Raw genomic sequence first — 9,353 nt, 5'->3', positions numbered from 1 at the left:
CTCCTTCCTTTGAACAAATTTATGGTGTTCCAATTTCGTGAACAATTTTAGGATATATAAAATAAACTGTTTTTCAAAATATATTTTAAACTGTATGTCATACCTTGTAATACCTACTGCGGTACGTTCCTTCCAGCCCCCCGCCCCCCTCCTTCCACCCCCTCCACCCTCACCCTCTCCAATTGAACGTTGCTTCATAAGGATATCGCATATTGCAATGACGCACTGTGCACCACCATGACTTACTATACTTCATTGGTAGGCCTATATCATTAATGTTTGTCCCATATCTGATGTAACATATTTTTATGGCATACTATTTCACCTATGCAAATAATCACTTATACTTTATATACCTTATCACTGCGTAATAACAAATATCATACGTGTGTCGTGGAATCATTGCTGTTCCTTTTAGAGTGGTATTTACCCGTGATATAATATATAGAAAAGTATACTATAGCCTCTTTAGGTATCACAGCACAATTGGAGTAGTTGTGCACGTCCGCCTGGGAGGTTAACCATTGTCCGGCGGAAAATAGCCCTAAAGTGACCCACTGTGTTGATTTTTTTTTAAGGAATTTTCTAAGCCATCACCATTCTTTTTTATACTTGAATGGTGAAGAGGATCAAATAAATTACTGAATGGTCTAAAAATCTGGAGGATTTTATAATTTTTTTGCCTGAAACAAGGAGATTCCTCTCTTCTAGCTCATCTAGCTCAAAATCTAAACGGTCATGGTGGTAAAAGTTGACTGTTTTATGATAGCTATAAACTATCCTAGGTGGGTAGGATATATCAGTTGAAAACTCCTATACTCTATCGGCCTTGGAAAGTGACGAGTTTAGTGTGTTAGTCAATGGGAGCAATTAATTGTGGTGCGGTACACAGATATTTATGCTTCATTCTGTTGCAATTGAATAATCCCCTGATTAAATTAGGGGGTGTACGTAGGTTCGCCCCTGGTCATAACATATTTTATTATTAGCTGGGCGCAACCACTATACTTGGTGATTTGGGGGCGGGGGGGGGGGGGCTTTTCGTGTTCTTAATTCAGGAGTCGCGACGCGTATGCATCGTATGCTCTTCAGATTTGAAGAAACTCCCTCCTATCACCTATTAAAACACTAGAAAACGAGATGAAGGCCTAACCAAAATTAATGAATTTGATGGAAAGTGGGAACAATTCCAGGCTGGAATTTGTTAAGTATATGTTTTACTTGTGCAGTTTCACTTTAGGCTACCGTTGGAAAGTTTTGCTATTCAATGAACAAACGTGCCAACTTAAGAAAATTTATTCCGAAAGACATGTCACAACTTCAACAGCTGTTGGCACGTACCCTCCTTTAATTAATGATATAAATATAGACTAAGGGGGAATGTGTTGTCAGGCTCGTTCAAATATTCATTCAAAAACTCGACTGGCAGTTGTGATCCGAAACATTTGACTCAAAATGTGGTAACAAACGGTGCCAGGGCGGGGCTCCTGGATATCAGGGGAAATCCCAACAAACAGGTAAACATAAAACACTGCGAAGAGAAGTCAAACTTTGTTGTTAAATCAAAATGGTTGGCCTTAAAACTACTTGAAATAGGTCTAACAATTATTTTAAAAAATATAGTTATCCAGTAATGACGGAGGAAACTGTACGTACAAATGAATAATGCGACCATCTGAGTCCAAATGATGATGGATTCCGATTCAGGAATTTGAATAACGTCGTTCCATGTACTACTGCGTAGTACAGTATGTATCCGAAAGTATGAAAAGTCGATGGCGTTCAATAAAACTAGACACTTTTGAAAGTATGAAATACTTGAAAGTGTGGTTTATCGATTTAACGGGTAATGAATAACTGGATTTTTTCTGTAGGCCAACACATACAAAGGTGGTTACGGAATGATCTGACGTGAAGTTCTGAATATGTTGTTATGAAACTTACGATATATAAAGTTAATTTTACTGTTACGGTACTGTTTTACAATGCCAGCTAGTACTAGGAGGTGTCCCCCTCCCCTTTGGAAATTTTTTAGTTTTGAAACGTCCTTAGATGCAATCTGGTGCATATTTTAAGTCAAATTTGATTTGCCGACGGATCTGGAAATGGTGACTGAAATGGGGGAGGGGTCTAAGGGTAAGAAATCTACCCCTCTCCTTTGGAAAGTTTTTAGTTTTGAAACGTCGTTAGATGCAATCTGGTGCATATTTTAAGTCAAATTTGATTTGCCGACGGATCTGGAAGTGGTGACTGAAATGGGGGAGGGGTCTAAGGGTAGGGGGTCTACCCCTCCCTCCCCTTTGGAAAATTTTTAGTTTTGAAACGTCCTTAGATGCAATCTGGTGCATATTTTAAGTCAAATTTGGCACGGAAGAAGCTCCCGTTCTCCTTTTCTCTATTCAGCTTTCCTTCTTTCTTCCCCTTCCGCTCTCTTCTCTTTCCTCCGACAGACCCAAAATTTGCCGACAGCGACCAAATTATTGGGGGGTGTGACACCCCCCACACCCCCACCCCCACACCCCCGCTCGCTACGCCCCTGAGTAAGTAGCCTACTTACATATTTGTTAATAAAATGACGTAGATCTATGAAGTATGTTACAATTACTGAAAAAGCAACTGCGCCACCAATTTTATCACCAGTGCCGCACTTTGGGCCGGGTGTCCGAACTTGACAATACTCTAGCAAAGAAATACCAGTTCCACAAGCACGAACAATCTTCTTGGAATAAAACGTGAAAACAGTTTGCAGGAAAGAAAGTTTGGCCGTGTATCATAATATAACACACTTCTCCCACCATATCAAGTATATTTTCAGGTGATTTATACCAATAGATATAGTTTTGGGGTGTTTTAAGGCTTAGGTATCCGAACTTTGAAGTGTCCATGCTACTACTGGTAATTGTATACGATACGTAGCGTAGGCTAGTCAGGCCGCATGAAAGTGGGAACTTTTCGCAAACCTCTACACTAGAGTCCATGGTTGATGTACAATAAAACGATGCACGATTAGGCTAGGCCTAAGGTATATATGTGAATTGCATCACACTTGCCCAATTCGAGTTAACGTCTATGGGGCAGCACGGGATGAAGATATTTTTCGGCAGTCATCAGATTTTTGCCGGTGAGCACACACCAATCTTCAGTGTATTTCTGTTTCTGTTAAATACTTGTTAAAACCCCTCTCGGGTATCACAACAAGCATGTTGTTACGCAGGGCAGCACCGCAGCAGTGCTAGTAAAACTAACAAACAATGCTAATCAATCTAGTTTTAAACACCTCAAGACTATGGCTCTCCTTATCGGCCAAGGATTGCGTATTCCAGACTTTTATAGTCCTAGGATAGAAACTATATATACTGAAAAGCAAGGAATTTGAGTATATATAGCGGCCACGTCTCCCTGGTTTTGAAGAAGGGATTAGTCTCGTTTGGGACTGCAACTAGGCCATTTATAATTTGATAAAAAAGCATGAGTCTGGCCCTTTTCCGTCTTTCTATGAGGGGTTCCCATTTCAAAGTCTTTAAAATCCCAGTGAGGCTGGATTGCCTACGGAAATCACAAGTTACAAAATGTGCTGCGTTACTTTGAATTTTTTCTATTTTATCTTGGTCTGAGACGTTATAAGGGTCACAAATCTGAGCTGCATCATGTATATGTCAATGTGTTGTTCTACTCTTGAATAGTGTAGATAACGTACAGATAATGGCTCTAGCTAAGTAAAAAAAGGTTTCTTGACTTACTTGTTTCTTCAACGATTAGTGTTTAGTAGCAAATAACAACTACACAACTATTTGAAATTACTTGAAGTTTAAAATTCTGAATAAGAGTATTTTAGCTCTGGCGATCAAGCTAGACCATAGTACTAAGTGAATGTATCTATCGTTTGTTTTTACTGGCTGATGGGCGGGTTGGGTACAAATGTAACAGAATGGTAACTTAGAAGTCTGCCCTGCCATATTGTGTGTGTTAAGTTTTGGCAAAATTTGTTGTCTTTTATCACTGAATTCATTTTTAAAATATGATCACAAGATATTGTCCATGATGAAGATGTGCTACACACAGTTAAGTAAGAAAAACATATCTAAAACGAGTAAAAGTGGGTAAGAATCGTGCAAACAGCAGTGACTGTGTTGTGGAGGTTTTAGTGAACGTTGTGGATATTTACCCGAATTTCGGTCAGATAAGGAACCTCACTTATTTACCCAATCACGATCACCCATTCATTGGTATTGGTGGCCATCGACTCAGATAAGAAATATGAAGCAACACCATCAAACATAAATTATTATGTATAGTAATTATTTAATAAACTTGTAAATTAATAAAAGGTTCAAGCAGAACAAACCTTAAATCCCTTGAAACACAAATCATTGACACAAAAGGATTTTGTTAATCCAATAGCAACAATTTATATTTAACCTAATTAGTATAGAATAAACCTTTGATTAGGAGGTCAAATAACAGCGCCAAAAGCTTGCAAAAAAACAGTATTTTATTTTATTGAAAAAACACTAAAACAAAACATTTAATGATCTGTCCAATTTATCAAGCCACTGTTCAACAGTCTAAAATGTAAACAACATTGAAGAAATAAATAATCAAAATATCTGTCTCTATGAGTTAAAAATACTCTTGTGAAATATGACAATATATATTACAGGTACAGTACAGTACTTTGCTACAAATTCTGCTTATTTGGCTGACGATCGGTTAAATAGCTTCCACCTTTGATAAACCATAGCACACAGTTATGGTCAGTGACTAGTCCAAACCGCCTAGCTAACGTTACAGTGGTAAATTAAGACCCCATTAGCTTACTGTTGGATCTGTTTCATTCTTAAATAATTATGAACTGTATACTCTGTAGCTACAAATTCTTCATGATCTTTTGCATATCTTTCAGTTCCTCCAGATGAGGAAAGTTGTGAAAGTGTTACAGAATCTGAGACAAGCTCCTGTGACAGTAGTCATCCACTGAAACGAGCACACAAAACCTTGACAGGTAAGAAAGGTTTGATATTTCATGTTGTGATTGATAATGAGTTTGACAACTGCGTACATATATACAAAAAATGTCTTTTGTGATGCTTGGATTGAAGTGTACCCCAATACAGGTCCGGTGACAAACTTTGTGTTACTGTACTTGGCTGTGTGCTGAATGTCATAACCACCATTCATTTAACATTGGGCAAGTACTTATAATATTTACCTATAAAAAAAATTGAGTTCTGAGGCATTTTAACGCTTGTGTTTGAACTCAGATATAGCCTAGTTACACATGTTTCCAATGCAGGTCTATCCTACTTAGTAGCCGCCCCCCCCTTCCACTTATATGCCCATTGGACACAGTGAGATTAAGTAGTATGGAATATGTATCCAAAGGTCATGTAGGGATACAGTGTGAGCTAGGCAGTGGCGTAGCTACAGGGGGGCATGGGGGGGGCGATAGCCCCCATGAAAGCTTGTTGCCCCCAGTCGCCCCCCCACTGAGATTTTGGGTGTCAAAAACAAAATTACATGTGCGAAAATATATATCATTGGTCTGAATGGTCTCGAATCTCTATGATGACCACTCATGAACGACCCTTCGACCGTGGACTGGCAGTAGGCTATAGTTGCTGAAAAACCTGACATGACATAGTGCATAGGCAGATAAGTCTACAGTAGTCGCACTGTACTGAAAACGCATGTTAACGACCGTCGAATAATATAATTCCCGCTCTACAAGACTACAACACACATAATGTTTACTACTGAATCTGTGTGTTCGACTGTTCGGGCAAACTTTGTCTTTGTCACTCTTTTTTAAAATATCCATAATCCCTAACATGCAAATAAATACTAATACAAACAGCCAATCAGTATCTTGTAACCAGTGTGCATTAACTGATCAAACAAGCTAGTGAGCAATACTATACCCTTATAGAAAGGTGGTTTCCAGGTACTTGAATGCCAAAGAAGATGTTAAAAGGTAAAAAATGCTGACATACACATGTTTCTCACATCATTGCTCGCATCATTGCTTTGATACCCTGTTACATTTTCAATCGGGTTTTCACTTCTGGGACGTACCCTGATGCTCTTAAAACCGCTAAAAACCCAAATTTTCAAGAAAGGAGACAACACTATCGCTGAGAACTACCGGCCAACAGTGGCGGAGCGTCCAAACAGTCAGGGGCTGATGCCCCCCCCCCCCCGACGGACTCAAATGGACTGCTGACGCCCTTTTCAGCTTTTTAGCACTTTTTACTTATTCGAGATTATTGACTTTTTTTATTGCACTTTCATCTAGGGTCCTATTAACATTGTCACAATTTGTTGGTGTAGTTTACTGACAAAATGCTCTAACGTACGGCGGTATTTAATTAATCGGCACCTAATTCTGTTGTACGAAACTCTTTCCAAGAACTGTACGGGGTTTTCGATCTATTTTTTCGAAAACATGAGCACTCACAAAGATACTACAAGGATTGTGATGAAGCGCATGTACTTTCAACACCCATATAAACTTCCGACTTGTCACAAATGGCGATGACACATATTTATTCTCCGTTTATCTGCAAATTAGCAAGGCCCGGAAAGGGTCATTTCCGGCGATCTAGGGAATATCTTTACTCAAAAAATTTGTGTACGCTACTGTACGCGCCAACCTGTGGTGGCGCTCCGCTTAGATAGTGTCGCTCCGCCACTGCCGGCCAATCAGTCTATCACCCTAATAATATTTCAGACGCAATCTTTGATGTCAGTTTGACATATAGTTCGGTCATTTCAGTATGTTACTTGGCTGAAAGCCCAGTCAATCTTTCTTTATTTTCCACGCGCCATTTGCAGATTTGTCGAAAAATGTCAATGCCGGTGTCAAACTCACAAAAGATATGTCATGATATTTCAAAGTAACTTACCAGATTGTTTTTTTTTTCTATTTCACTAAGCTATTTGATGGCCATATCAAAACATGGGATCTCAAAATAAAGGATGTTGAGAAAAACTTAGAGCAGCTTAGAAGGCCTGGGAAGTGTCATTTCCAACAATCTAGGAGGCCTTTTTAGCTAAAATATTTTGGTATGCTGCGCACCAACTCATGGTGGCACTCCGCTTAGATAGTAACAAATAAATGGTCAAGCCCCCCCAGGAAATGTTCAAGCCCCTCAGCACCCCCCCCACCGAAAAAATCCTGGCTACGCCACTGGAGCTAGGCAAATGTTTAGGACCCTCAACTATAAATTCGTTGAAATAAGATGGACCAGGGTTCAATATAAGCAGGGGCACAGTGGCTAATAGCATGTCTTCAACATATGAATATGTCCCCTAATGTTGCCTATGTGTAAGTTGGCACAAAATATTTAATTTGATAGGCCTCTAAGACATTTAAGCCACCTATAGTGTTCATGGCAATCCTCAAAACATGTTCCCATGTCTTCAATGGGGTCTTTCCAACCTAGTAGCCCCCTCTCCCTCCACACACACAAATCCATGTCCATTGCACATTGTGAGGTATGTAGTAAGGAATATGTATTTGAAGGTCATGCAGGGCTACAGTGAGAGATAGCTAGGCTAATTTTTATCATCCTCAACTATAAGTTCCCTGAAATAAAATGGTCCAATGACAAACTTTGTCTTAACTGTACTGTTCATTTGGCTGTACATGTCTGTAACATATATGGATATGTCCCCCTAATGTTGCCTATGTTGAAGTTGACACCAAATGTTTAATTTGACATAAGAGGGTGGAAGCAATGTATGTACATGAAAATCCCTAAAACATGTTTACTCGTCTTCACTGGGTCTCTCCTACTTAGTAGACCCCCCCCCCTCCAAACATACAAATCCATGATCATTGTACATTGTGGGGTACAGAATGTAGTATATGGAATATGTATTCAAAGGTCATGGACATATAGGCTACAGTGATCTAGGCAAACGTTTAGCATACTCAACTATAAATTCCCTGACAAAAGATGGACCAGTTACAAACTTTGTCTTACAGTACATGGCTGCTTGCTGAATGGCCTACCTACTACAGTATTCATTTAGCTGTATGTCTTTAACATATATATATATAGGGAATACGGATTTAAGATGTCCCCCTAATGTTTCCTATTCAGAAGTGGAGGCCATATGTGTTCATGACACACACAAGTCTATGTTCATTCTATATATAGCAGGAATTCTTTAGTCTATATATGAGGTAGTGTATGGAAGATGTAACAAAACATTCAAAGGTTGTGTAGTGCTTCAATAGGAGCTAGACAAGTTTATCATCCTTAACTAATAATTTCCCGAAATAAGATGGACCAGTAACAAGTGTCTCACCCTGATGCGTGAATGGTTGTATGCTGAATGTCCTACTTACAATTCATTGATCTGTATAATTTCAACATTTCAATATTTTGAGGTATTGGAAAGTTTGAATATCCTAATGTTACTCATTAAATATGTTACTCATATGGTAATGTTACTTTTATTTAAAGGTGACTCAAAATATTGTTTAAGATAGTGGAAATCACATGTATAACACCTCCTATTTATTCATGTACATGTCTTCTCTCTGGTGGTAAATCCATTACTATATGAACTCTCTGGAATAAGATGGACCAGTCACAAGGGTCTTACTATGCACACACATGAAGGGCTACATGCTGGGTGTCATATGTACAACATTCAGTTTGTTGTAATTGCTATATTTTCTTCAACATATATTGCAAATTTTGATTATTTCTTGCATGCAAAAACTCCAAGTACGATCAGTGGCATAGTGAGCGGGCAGGGGGCGCTATACACTGCGCCTTGGGGAAAGTTCCCTTGCTCCTCTCACTATGCCACTGTAACAAATAAAGGGTAGTTAAAAAAGTGTGCTTACTTAATCATTCTGAACAACACATGTGTTGAATGACATACTTTAATGAGGTGTCCAACAGTACATGGCTATGGGCTGAATATTGTACATGGACTGATTAACATACAGTACAGTCCATGTAAGTCTACCATTACGGCTACTAGTCAGAAGAAACCACACTGTTGTACATTAATTAATAGAATACAATATTTGTAGTGAATATGATGTTCTCGAATATGGAGTGAAAGGATATCTGAAATTCTTATATGCCAAACCATCAATATCTACCTATCAATTTCTTGTTGAAAGAATTAATTTCATATATACTTACAATTAATTTCTTGTTGAAAGAATTAATTTCATACTTACAATTAATTAAATTGTACATGGTTCTTTTATTTTGGTTTGCAGGTACCCCGGATGAAGATATGAAAGTAGCGATCTTGACCAAGCATGTTCTTCCAGGTCAACCCCAACGAGAGTTTGTCCAACAACGCAAAAAGCATTATATTGCCTG

At 38.7% G+C, this 9,353-nt stretch overlaps 1 pseudogene; it reads left to right on the top strand.

The window, feature by feature from the left end:
- The first annotated feature begins 2,653 nt into the window (after positions 1-2,653).
- The window catches only part of LOC139960515 (tyrosine-protein kinase Fer-like), a 33,995-nt pseudogene continuing 27,295 nt past the window's right edge, over positions 2,654-9,353 (top strand).

The sequence above is a fragment of the Apostichopus japonicus genome, chromosome 19 (assembly GCF_037975245.1).
Source record: "Apostichopus japonicus isolate 1M-3 chromosome 19, ASM3797524v1, whole genome shotgun sequence".
NCBI lineage: Eukaryota > Metazoa > Echinodermata > Holothuroidea > Aspidochirotida > Stichopodidae > Apostichopus > Apostichopus japonicus.
Note: the sequence above shows the minus strand (reverse complement) of the source record. Positions and strands in the feature narration are given on the sequence as shown.